Genomic DNA, 11,774 nt, shown 5'->3' on the forward strand with positions numbered 1-11,774 from the left:
GGATGCACATTCCCACCACAGGAGCTGCCCAGCACCCTGCCTTGCCCCACCGTGATGGACTGTATCCCCTCAAACCGTGAGCCCGAGCCAACCCTTTCTCCTTATAGTTCCTCTAGCCACCATAGTGAGAAAAGTTTCTAATATGCCATCTGCTAAGAACTTTAGATTTACTTTTTGATTTGAAAAGGAAGTAATGAGTTGCAAGTGTATCATAAAACATCCGAGGCAGCTGCTCTTAAAGTTTTGAGGCCATATTTTCCTTTGAGATGGCAACGATAAGTGTAGACCTTTCTCAGAAAAATTTGAATATGAATAGAAAGTTTTCACGGTTACCTCTAAGGTGTTCTTGGAATCCTGGGAGTTTGCACAGATTCTCATGTAGCAGCAACTGCCACAGAGCTGTGTGTGTGTAAGTACACTACAGACTAACTCTGATTTCTCACAGCATGGTTTTTCCTTTCTTTTTGTTTATTTGTTTGTACATTAGTGTATGTGTGGTATGTACATATGGAGCATGTGTACATGGTGTGTGCAGGTGTGCATACCTCTGCACATACAGAGAGCCCAGAGGAGGATATCAGGTGTCTTGCTCTGCTCTGTCATTCTCTGCCATATTTCCTTGAGACAGGGTGTGCTGGTCAGGTTTTGTCAACTTGACACAAACTATAGTCACCTGAGAAGAGGGATCCTTGACTGAGGAATTTCCTCCTTAAGGCTGGCCTGGGGGGCATGTTTGTGAGGCATTTTCTAAGTTGTTCATTAATCTAGCAGAGCCCAGCCCTCAGCAGATGGGCCTGGACTGTATAAAAAGGTAACTGAACAAGCCAGGAAGCAGGTTTCTTCCACTGTTTGATCTTCAGTTCCTGCTCCAGGTTCCTGCCTTGAGTTCAGGTGTTGATGATGTAAGATGTAAAATGAGATAAATCTTTTCTTCCCTAAGTTGGTTTTTGGCTATATTGCTTATCACAGCAACAGAGAAGTAAACTAGAACACAGGTGTCTCACTGAACCTGGAGTCAGCAACCATCAAGGAAGTCCACAGACTCCTCAATGAAAAGACAGTGGTTCTGATAAAATGCCTCCAGCCCCTGGATCCCGCTGTGCCTTGACTAGTTAGCGCTGTGAAACAATAGATTCCCTTATTGTTTTAAGTACACAGAAGGGTCTGTGTGTGGTTTGATTTTTAAATTAAAAGATGTCCAGGTCAGGTATCTCTCATTTATTGCAAGTGATGGGAAGCTTACTCTAACATGGAGGTTCAGTCCTTGGACTGTCTTTTAGAAAGATTTTTCTGCTTCCCTGAAAGGCAGATGGACTTGGTCTTCTTGTCTCCTGGGCTGACAGATATTACAGTGCCTTTCTACTACTACTTCAAGCCGACCATTCCCTGCCCAGAGATTCTTGTATACTGAGACCACATATCTCAACCCTAAACCTTTTATGCATTAAATGATTGTGTATGTGTGTGTGTGTGTGTGTGTGTGTGTGTGTGTGTGTGTTGCAGGTATGCAAATGCTGGAGGTTGGCATCAGAGGCCATCTTCAGTCACTCTCCTCCTTGCTTTTTGAGACAAGGTCTCTCACTGGTCTGGATCTCATTGATTGAGCTACAGAGAGTTGCCAGGGAGCCCTGCTGTTCCTCTTGGCTCTGTCTCCCTAGTACTGGGGTTACAAGCACATGCCACCACATTTGGTTTGTGTGTTCTTTTTTTCATAACCTGGGTTATTGAGGATTGAACCCAGGTCCCCATGCTTGTGTGGCAATACTTTTATTGACTCAGCTATCTCCCCAGTCTCCCACAAATAGAGTTTAATTTGGGTTTATCAAAACAACTATTTTTTTCTTGTATGGTGGCATGTGCCTTTAATCCCAGCCCTCAAGAGGCTGGGGCAGGTGTATCTCTGTGAGTTCAAGGAGAGCCTGGTTTACATAGTGACTTACAGGTAGGTGTGCTTGGACTAGGGAGACTCTGTCAAAAAAACAAAAAAAAAAAAGTAGAATTTAATCATCTTTCAAGGTCTGTTCACAAGTCAAACTTTTCTGAATTTTCCCTTTTTTTAATAATTTCGAAAGAGATTACAAATGTAAACCCTAGAATGGAGAAGTGATTAATTCATTCCATTTATACAGAAGGGCACAGGCTCAGGTATCCCACAGCAACTTGGGGACAGTTGCCAAACTGACTCCCTTCATTTTTCATTGAATGGAAGAGCTGCTGAGTCTCCTGCACATGGAAACATCACAAAGGGGACTGTCCTCTAACAGGAAGCATGCTCTCTAAGATCCTTGAAAACAACCATAGAGCACAATGAAGCTGGCAAGTCTGGAGAAGAGAATGCTGAGCCCAGAGAAGAGACTTGGCCAGTGCCACAGCATGATGGTAGCAAGTCCAGCCTTCCAGCACCTCTTCCTTCTGCTTCACTGACAATTTCACACATGGCCGTGGTGAGCTAGCCTCAGCTACTGATGTCCTAAGTGGGACCAGAGAAGGTAAATAACACTAACCTTGTATTATGTGACAAGTGTTATCTGTGGAAACACGACACGTGACACACATCTAGTCACCCTGGGTAGAAAACATATGACAGGCCAAAGCAATGATTGAATGAAGGTCCAACTTGGTGAACCAATGAGTTTTTACTGGGGTTCCTAAGTGGATCATGGATGTGCGGTTACTCACAGGAACAGGGATGAATCAAATGCAGTGGCACCATGGAAAATTCCACCCCAAATTAGGCTTTCTTGGAACTCAACCTGCAGCCAGTTTTTCTGAGGTTTGGTTGGTCAGAGTCCCCCGCCCCCCTCCAATCTGTTTACTCATATGTGACCTATTGTTCAGCTCCTAAGTCCCTTGAGCCCGGCTCTCACTTCTGGAGGGAGTGCTTCAATTCAGAGGAAACTGTTCTATGACGTCATGTGTTCTGAGAAAATGGGCCGGTTGGGGAGCAAGCAAGCAGGGGGGGTTAATAGGGGAATTCTGAGCTTGGGCAGTGGCTCTTACTTACCCAAGACTTCTGTTGCCATTGCTCCTAACTCCTTACCAAACCTACACAAGATGAGATTTTATGAACCCATGGAATTCCGTGAGACTCTAGTTGCTGAAATATTCATCCAGATATATATTTATCAAACATTTTTGACTACCGTACATGAGGCACTGTGCGGAGTGTGTTGTGTATGTTGTAAAGGCAGAAGGTGTGGAGGTGGGTGGGAAGTAGATGGTGCTGGTGCTCAAGGAGTGTACAGACTCTGAGGAGGTTCCCAAGACATATGTTTTTGGTGCTAAGTAACAATAAACACGGTGCCTGTTCTAGCTGATCCTCTCTAGTGAAGTCACAGGGAACTGTTTTTGCCCCCAGAACCTGGGAGACCTGAAGAGTTTGGAAAACATCTATACCCGAATGAAGGGTTGGGACTAGGTTATGACGTTACATGCCTTCACCGAGTGTCTTTATTGTTTTCAGGCACTATCTGTCCTTACAGCTTCCCCCGATTCTGCACCTGTCTCCACGGTTCTAAGTCTTCTCCACATGTTTTCCTTTCCATGAGCTCCTGTAACACATTATTGGAACATTTTGGGGTGTTTAAAGCACATGGTTACAGTATAGTTATTTAATTGCTATTGCCCCAGTTAGACTGACCAAACCTTGAGATCTAAATGTCTTATATATTCCCAATTTTCTAGACCTTCAGGATTCAAGACATCCACCCACTTCAAAGGGAGAGATTAATGGATGCTGATTTTATGTAGTTTTCCATGACCAACCAAGTCTACTTGAGAGATGTTTTTGTGTTCACCAACCAACCCCTCTGGCATTGGGCTATCAGAAAATGCTCCATAAGGACCGTGTGTGAGAATGGGATTTGGCAGTAACAATAAGAATGAAATGAGCCCAAATCTCAGGAGAGAACCTCTCACAAAGCCTAACATAATACACAGAACCACAGAGTTTAAACCAATGGAGAGCAGCTATGGAAAACTGACTCTCAATGATGTTATCTCAAAATGTAGGAAGTTATAACAACATGGCCCAGGAAGGGGGTATGAAGAGTTGTCGATGATATTGGTGAATGTGTAGAATTCCATGCCATAAATAATGCATACTTATGAGGCTCAGTCAACTGTAAAAGTGATGGACTAAGTAGTGGAGGAGGAAGAAGACACATCAAGGCCACTATCAAGTAAATTCTGGATATAGACATATGTCAAATATGTGTTTATTTTTGATGCTGTTGACTTTCAACCATAAAAGTCAAAGGATTTAACGTGTTTGGTGTCTTAACCAGCTTTAATTATCAACTTGACACAGCCTGGAGTTATCTGAGAGGGAAGCCTAGATCAGATTGGCCTGTGGGCATATCTGCTTGGTAGTTAAATGATGCAGGACAGGTGTCCCGGGCTGTCTAAGAAAAGCAGCTAAACTTCAGTCTGTGAGGCAACAAGCAGGGTTCGTCTGTGGATTTTGCTTCAAGTTTCTACTTAAGTTCTTGGACTGACTTCCTTCCATGATGAACTGTGACCTGGAAGTATAAGCCCAATAAGCCATTCCCTTCCTTGAGTTGCTTTTGGTCAATGTTTTACCCCAGCACAAGGAATGAAGCGGGAACATGTTATTTATATCCCACCAGGAATGCCTTCTACGCATGTGAGGATCCTGCCTGGAGCACTTCCTCTTAGACCGAATCAAGTTTTAAAGATGACAGCAGCCAACACAATGCTCAGACCTGCCCTTGCAGGAAACACCTAAGGGACAATTCTAATTTATTCTTGTTGTACTTTCTCTGACAGAACTAGCACATTAACAGAGTACTGGAGAGAGAGAATGCAGCAGGGTCCTTTTAGACTCAGTGCAAAATGGAAACACATTCTCTAGGTTGTTAAACTTTCCCCTGCGTTTGTTCTAGATGAGAGGCTAGATCTCAGGCAGGGGCCCACAGATGGTCGCCGGCCAAGAGAGCATTCCTGGTGACAGGAGAAGGCACCTTCCTATCTCAGGAGAAGGAAATACAGGACTACCCCTGTTACCAGAAGCACCGCACCGAGGAAGACCCTAACCGCCTTCCTCCGCTCCACAGGCGTCCTACATCCCTGAGCAGACTAATTCTTAGCAATTCTAATAGTGACAGGTGGCTCTAAAATTTACAGCTCATATGATATTGAAATGTGCGTTGAAGTTAACTTAGCTTTACTGTATTTGTGATCCTATTCCAAAATAAGCTGGGAGAAGATATGGGGACGTCTGCAGGGTGTTAGAAAAGGGAAGTCGGGTCGGTACAAACTGAATAGGTGGTATTAATTATGAAACTAACAAAGAATATAACAAACAAAATGATTAGGAAGAAATGTATCTTTATATATGTAGTATGAGAATATTACTATGTTAAAACAAACTTTAACAAGCCTGATACGGGTGCTTAAAACCAACCTCAGGTCCTTCTGCAAGCAGAAAGCATTCTTAACTGCTGAGTCATCTCTCAGTCTTATTTTTAGAATTAAAGTAAAATATGACAAGTTTTAATCAACTACTTTAAATAATTTTTCTCTCTTAAAATATGAGCCATAGATTTTCTGTAGCTTTTATTTCTAATAATGTAGCTTTGTTATTTTTCCTGAAATTTCCTATAAGCCTCCTATAAAAGTATACATTTTTATTAAGAAATATGAAATTTGTAAAAAAGATGTTATAACTAACACCAAAACTTTAAAAGTACTGTAAAGCTTCTGGGACTTTGTATTTTTTAATGCTGGTTAAGAAAAATGTGATTATGTGTGGTACAGGCCTATAATCCCAGTTGCTTGGGAGTCTGAGGCAGGAGGTCTGAAAGTTTAAAGCCAGTGGTTCAAGGTTAGCCTGGGCAAACTGCTGGGATCTTTTCTCGAAACAAAAGTAAAAAGAGGGCTAAGGAAGTGTAATAGTCCACTGTAAAGTGTTTGTCCAGCATCTAATGGGCTCTTAATTTATTTCCCTACTGAACAAATAAAATGTAGATTTTGACAACCACAATGTCCATTTTGATTGATGAAAAAAACCCATGGGCAGTTTGTAGGCAAATGTAAGCGTAGCTGTGTCAAAAATTATACCAATGTGTGTCAGAAAAATGCTTCAACGGGCAAAAGCACTCATCACCAAGGGACACCTGATGACTTGAGCTTCATCATGGGGACCCATATGGTAGAAGGAATAACCTGACTCTCATAAATGTCCTCAAACCTTGACACATGTACTGTGGGCATGAGTGTGCCCCTCCCCCCAACAGACACACAGACACAAACACTACATAAATGCACATTTAAAAAATTATGTCAATGTCTTTAATCCTAGAACTCGGGAGGCAGAGGCAAGTGGATCTCTGAATTTGAGATCAGCCTGTCTACATGGTGAGTTCCAGGCCAGCTGGGGCTACAGGGAGACCCTGTCTCAAAAAGACCAAAAAAAAATATTATGTCAAATATATTTCACTTTTGCAGACGTAATTTATTAAGAACATTTAGTAAGAATGTAATACTATATTCTAACCACAATGTGTATTCTTGTTATTACCAGAAGAACAAATTCATTTTCAGTGATGAATCTTCAGATCGATTTTAAAATAAGAATTGCAGTGGAGTCATATCTCATCCTGGACAGATGAAGTGTGGGAAATCATAAGTCCCAGACCTGGGTAGCACATTACATGTTGAAGACAGGAGAACAAGAATCAGGCATGGCTAACTGCTTGCCAAGTCCCCCTCCTGCTGATGGACCATATATTATCAGCTAGTGTTTCATGTGCTTCTAGTCACAGAAAATTCAGCAAAGAAAATGATCAGAACTAAAGTTGGAGCACTCCTTTGGTGTCTGATAAGAAACTTATTAGAAAGGTACGTCCTGGGACTGTGGGCTGGACCTCCTGAAGTCCAGGGCATTCCGATATTCATGTCCACATGGGAACTGGTGACTTAAAGCAAAATCCATGTTTCAGAGTGATCTGTAAGCTTTCCTTCTACAGCTTCACAGGTTGAATCACCGTCTCAGACTGTCTTCATAATATACTGACTATTGAGTGCAGAAATAGGCTTACACATAAGTTTTCTATTGATTTTTTTTCAACAAAGCGGCTTGGGCAATTCATTGGGAAAAGGACACAATTTTCAACAAATGGCATCATAAAAATTTGATGGCTATATGCAAAAGAAACCCCAAACAATGTTAACACACTCCAACTCATGCCTCACGTTATGTATTAAAAGGAACAACAGAACTGATCAGAAGCCCAACCCTAAGTTATAAACTTGTATTGGAAAGCAAAGGGACCAAATCTATGTGACCGGAGTCTGGAAGACAGTAGCAGAAAGGGTAGGAGGGAGTAAATCACTTAACAGCCACATCGCAACCTGAAGATTTCATCTTTCAAAGACAGTTGAAAAGGTACCAAGGTAATCTCCAAACTGAGAGAAAATATTTGATCTGCCAAAAGAGAGTGGAAGGGGCTGGAGAGGTAGTTCAGCAGTTAATGCTTGCGGAGGACTCAGAATTCACCTCCCAGCACCCATGTCAGGCAGGTCACGACTGTCTGTAACTCCAGCTCCAGGGGATCTGATGCCCTCTTCTGGCCTCTATGGGCACTGCAGGCACACACTTGAGTATAAATATATATATATATGCATACACACAGACACACACACGTAAATACGCACACACACAAATGGAAGCGAAATTAATCTTTAAAAGAAAAAGAAAACAGTGGAAGAATGGAGACCCCACTTTTGACTGACGTGATGGAGAGCTGTGTGGCACTGTCCTAAATGTGCACTGACCTACAACAGAACCATTCTACTTCCATGCATTTACCCACAAAGATGTATATCTGCAGACTTGTGTACAAATACTCATAGTAGCATCCATCCTTTTCCTAAGATAGGGTTTCACTAGGTAGACCAGATCAGCCTGGAACTCACAGAGATCCACCTTCCTCTGCCCCCTCCAGACTGTGGGAATTAAAGGCATACACCATCATACCCTCATATCCAACTTCATAATGGCTTTTGTTTGTTACAGACCCAGATTACAAATGACCCACACATTGTTCTATATTGATCCACACACCTCCACCAACTAAGTCGTTATCCCCTGGAGCTTTATAAAATACTGACTATTGAGTTCAGAAATATTTTCTCACATACACAGGAGATATAAATGCATTGTTCTATATTGATCCACACACCTCCACCAACTAAGTCGCTATCCCCTGGAGCTTTATAAAATACTGACTATTGAGTTCAGAAATATTTTCACAATGATGACTCAAAACTAAGAAAGGAATGAATTGCTTCTTAAAGATTTATTTTTATTTATGTGCCTGTGTGTGTGTATGCCACCTATATACAGTGCCTAAAGAGACAAGAAGAGGTTGTCAGATGACCTAGAGCTGGAGTTACAGGTGGTTGTGAGCGCCATTCATGAGTGGTGTAGGAACTGAACCAAGTTCCTCTCCAAGAGCAAAGGCTCTTAACTGCTGAGGTATCTCCCCAGCCCCCAGGAATTAATTTCTGATACTTACAAAATGAATGAAACTCAAATAATTATGCCAAATGAAAAAAGCTGGTGCTCCTTCCCCCCAAGATTCTATACACTATAATTACAAAATCCAACAGATATCTCACAACAGAAAACAAGTCAGTGGTTGCCTTGGGCAGGGTAAGGGTGAGTGGTAGATGAGCAGAGCCTAGACTGAAGAGGTCCCCAAGAAAAATCATGTGACCTAATACACATGTTCATGGTAAGTGTGTGGGTTAAAACTCAACCTATGACCCACGTCACATGCACATATTTGATTTACATAAAGTTTATTCTACTAAAGTTGCAAACAACACAGGAAAAAGAAAAATCTGCTTAAATGATATACTTTACGGTATAAACCAGGACTGAACCAAGCAGACCAGAATACAGGGCTGATTCAACTTTCTAAGTGCACAGAAACTGATATTGTTCATTTTAAATGTACTTTCAGCTTACAGTCTCTTTCTCTATTTCTCACAGTATATTATATATTTACATTTATTTCAACTGAATTAATGTCTCTGCTTTGTGACACAATTATACTGAACTTGAACTCTAGAATCTCATTTTGCCTTACTTCTCAGTATATGACACCTGACTTAATCAGTATTGGTTGAAAGAATGAGAGGATGAACACAGCAGCAAAATAATCTGGTAAAGAGTAAGAAATGCATTTTATTTTTCTGATCAACTTTGATTATGGGGAAATAATAGCTCTTGCCCTTCAGAGAGCGTTTTTGTGTAAAGAGGCAATCACTCACTTGCTCCTCAGTTCGATCTTCATAAGAGTCCCGGGAAGTTTGAAAAATCAATGAGGTCTCTTCTTTTATGAATGAACCCTGAATTTAAAAGGTCACATGGCCATTCAGGTGGTTAAAAACTCCTGAACCCGGGAACTGGTCATTAAAATCAAAGTCTTTTATACTAAACCACAGCTGCTATTTTAAAGATTTTGTTTTTATTTTTAGTTATGTGGGGGTAAGTGCATATGAGGCCAGAAGAGGATGTCAGATCCCCCAGAGCTGGAGTTACAGGCTCTTGTGAGCCAGCTGACATGGGGGCTGGGAATGGAATCTGGGTCCTTTACAGAAGAGCAGTATGAGCTACTGACAGCTGGAGGCTCTCCAGTGCCCACAGGTTCTTATGTTAAATGGCTTCAACATCTTATTTCTGGGCATTGAAAGTTTCTTCTAAAGCCTTGATTCTCAACTTTGAAAGTATGTTGGAGTTATATGTACTTTGTTCTATCTGTTTAATTCGGTTCCTCTGTCTTACCCTCAGAGACTGATTTAACAGGTCTGGAATGGTGGCTACTGTTCTACTCATATCTTAACTGGCTTATCTGGTTCTGTCTCTGGAGTTCCTCTACCTTCAGTCTTCGGTCTGAAGCCAATATCACCCATTTCAAGAAAACACGAATGTATTTCATTCCCTGCTGAGGGGCCTCTGCATTACCAAATAACATCCAGGTTGCCCCACAACCAGACTCCACGTGAGAAAGACTTTTCCGCATCGCAAGACTCAGAAAAGAGGAGGTAAGCATCTGGGAACGTCCAGAGTTAGCAAATACGAAGGTATGAAAAGATGGGGAATTCATGTCCAAAGGTCACAGGACACAACCATAAGCCTCAAAATAAATAACGACAGCAATACATTATAGCCACGTCCAAGGCCAGAACCCATGACTACATACTTAAAATATATGAACAAGTAAGTAAGTAAATAAGCACAGGACGGGGAGCCCTTCTTTATAGGAGAATGCCAATTAATAAAATTGGATTTAAAATTATGATACTAATAACTGAACGAACCAAAAGCAATCAAGCTATGCTAAAATGAAAGAGCGAAAGCTTTTCATAGAGAACTGGATTTTGGGGGGCTGGAGAGATGGCTCATCGGTCAAGAACACTGGCTGTTTGTGCAGAAGACCTGGGTTCGAATCCCAGCACCCACATGGCAGCTAACATCTGTCCATAACTCCAGTCCGAGGGGATCCAACAGCCTCATCTGACCTCCACAGGCATTGCATGACACAGGTGCATTTACCTGCATGCAGGCAATACACCATACACATAAAATAAAAATAAATAAAATTTTAAAAAAGAGAACTGGATTTTGACATAATCTGCAGGTATGTACCACAAACTACTAATGAACAACAGAGGTAAAGAGAGAAATTTAATGACCAGGGCTCTCTTTGTTATACACAGCCTGCTTCATCAGCAAATCCAAGATCAAGCGGCTCTGATGGGGTCTGGTGAGCCTGGAGGCTGCCCTTCCTTCCCTGGGGCCAACTCACACTAGGCGTGCTCTTCTCTGGAGATCCTTCCTGGCAGACCTCAGTCCAGCTCCTTTGCCTGGAAAATCCTTCCACAAGCACCTGCAGCTCAATTCCTCTTCCACAGCTCAAGTCACACTGTGCATGTCCCCGTAGAGAACAAGCACTGTCCCTCAAAGCCCCAGTTCCTTGCACATAGGAGTATGCTGTAAAATTGATGAATGGATGGTTGAATGAATGCCCTTCATTGAGCAAAATACTGACATAAAACATGTTACATATCTTACTGTGGGAAAAGACCTCTCATTTACATTATTTCCATGATTTTTTATTCCGTATATTATAAAAGTATATATGGTAATCATGCCCCTATATAGATGCTAAAATTTGCTGCCTTCAGGTAGAAATATAATTATTTTCCTTTTCTAATGTCTAAGGAGATTGACAAACAGCCAGAGGCAGGTTTGCTGAGTCAGCAAAACCCCCTTCCGCACGTCCTCCTATCCGCAGTGTGCTTTAAGTGCCATCGCAGAGCCATGGCCGGCCGAGGGGACTTCCTTTACAGAAGAAAGCAACGACATATGCAGCCTGGGAAGAGATTCCTGGGAGCAGCAGAGAGCTGGGGGCTGACCCTAAGGTGCGAAGGACAGACCTCAAGACAGGATCCAAACAGAGTTCCTTCGTGGTCAAATAAATTGTGCCTCTTTGTGAATGTCCAATATACTTTTGGGGAATGAACTCAAAACCAGATTCTGTGTTCCCAAACTCACTCATTCATCTTTGCCACAAAATCTTCAGTAGGATATGTACATTCATCAATGGCAAGTGGTCTAGACTGAGATAAGGAAATACAGGTACTCGCTAAACAATAGGGGAGAAAAGAGGCTGGGGGTGGGGAGCCTGCATCCTGCTGCCTGTGGGGATCATGCCTGCTCAGCTCGCAGGGACGGATGTGGC

General features: G+C 42.1%; 1 long non-coding RNA gene across 5 annotated transcripts in view; it reads left to right on the forward strand.

Moving 5' to 3' along the window:
• The window catches only part of LOC115066944, an 82,567-nt gene extending 76,575 nt beyond the window's left edge, over positions 1–5,992 (forward strand). For 4 of the 5 annotated variants that reach the window (XR_003846383.1, XR_003846384.1, XR_003846381.1 and 1 more), the window contains 2 exons: positions 2,130–2,489; positions 3,685–5,992. This is a non-coding gene — a long non-coding RNA (uncharacterized LOC115066944). The remainder of the gene's footprint in view (positions 1–2,129; positions 2,490–3,684) is intronic. The other variant, XR_003846385.1, reaches the window with a different exon arrangement.
• The last annotated feature ends 5,782 nt before the right edge of the window (positions 5,993–11,774 follow it).

The sequence above is a fragment of the Nannospalax galili genome, unplaced genomic scaffold, assembly GCF_000622305.1.
Source record: "Nannospalax galili isolate Female #2095 unplaced genomic scaffold, S.galili_v1.0 scaffold1524, whole genome shotgun sequence".
NCBI lineage: Eukaryota > Metazoa > Chordata > Mammalia > Rodentia > Spalacidae > Nannospalax > Nannospalax galili.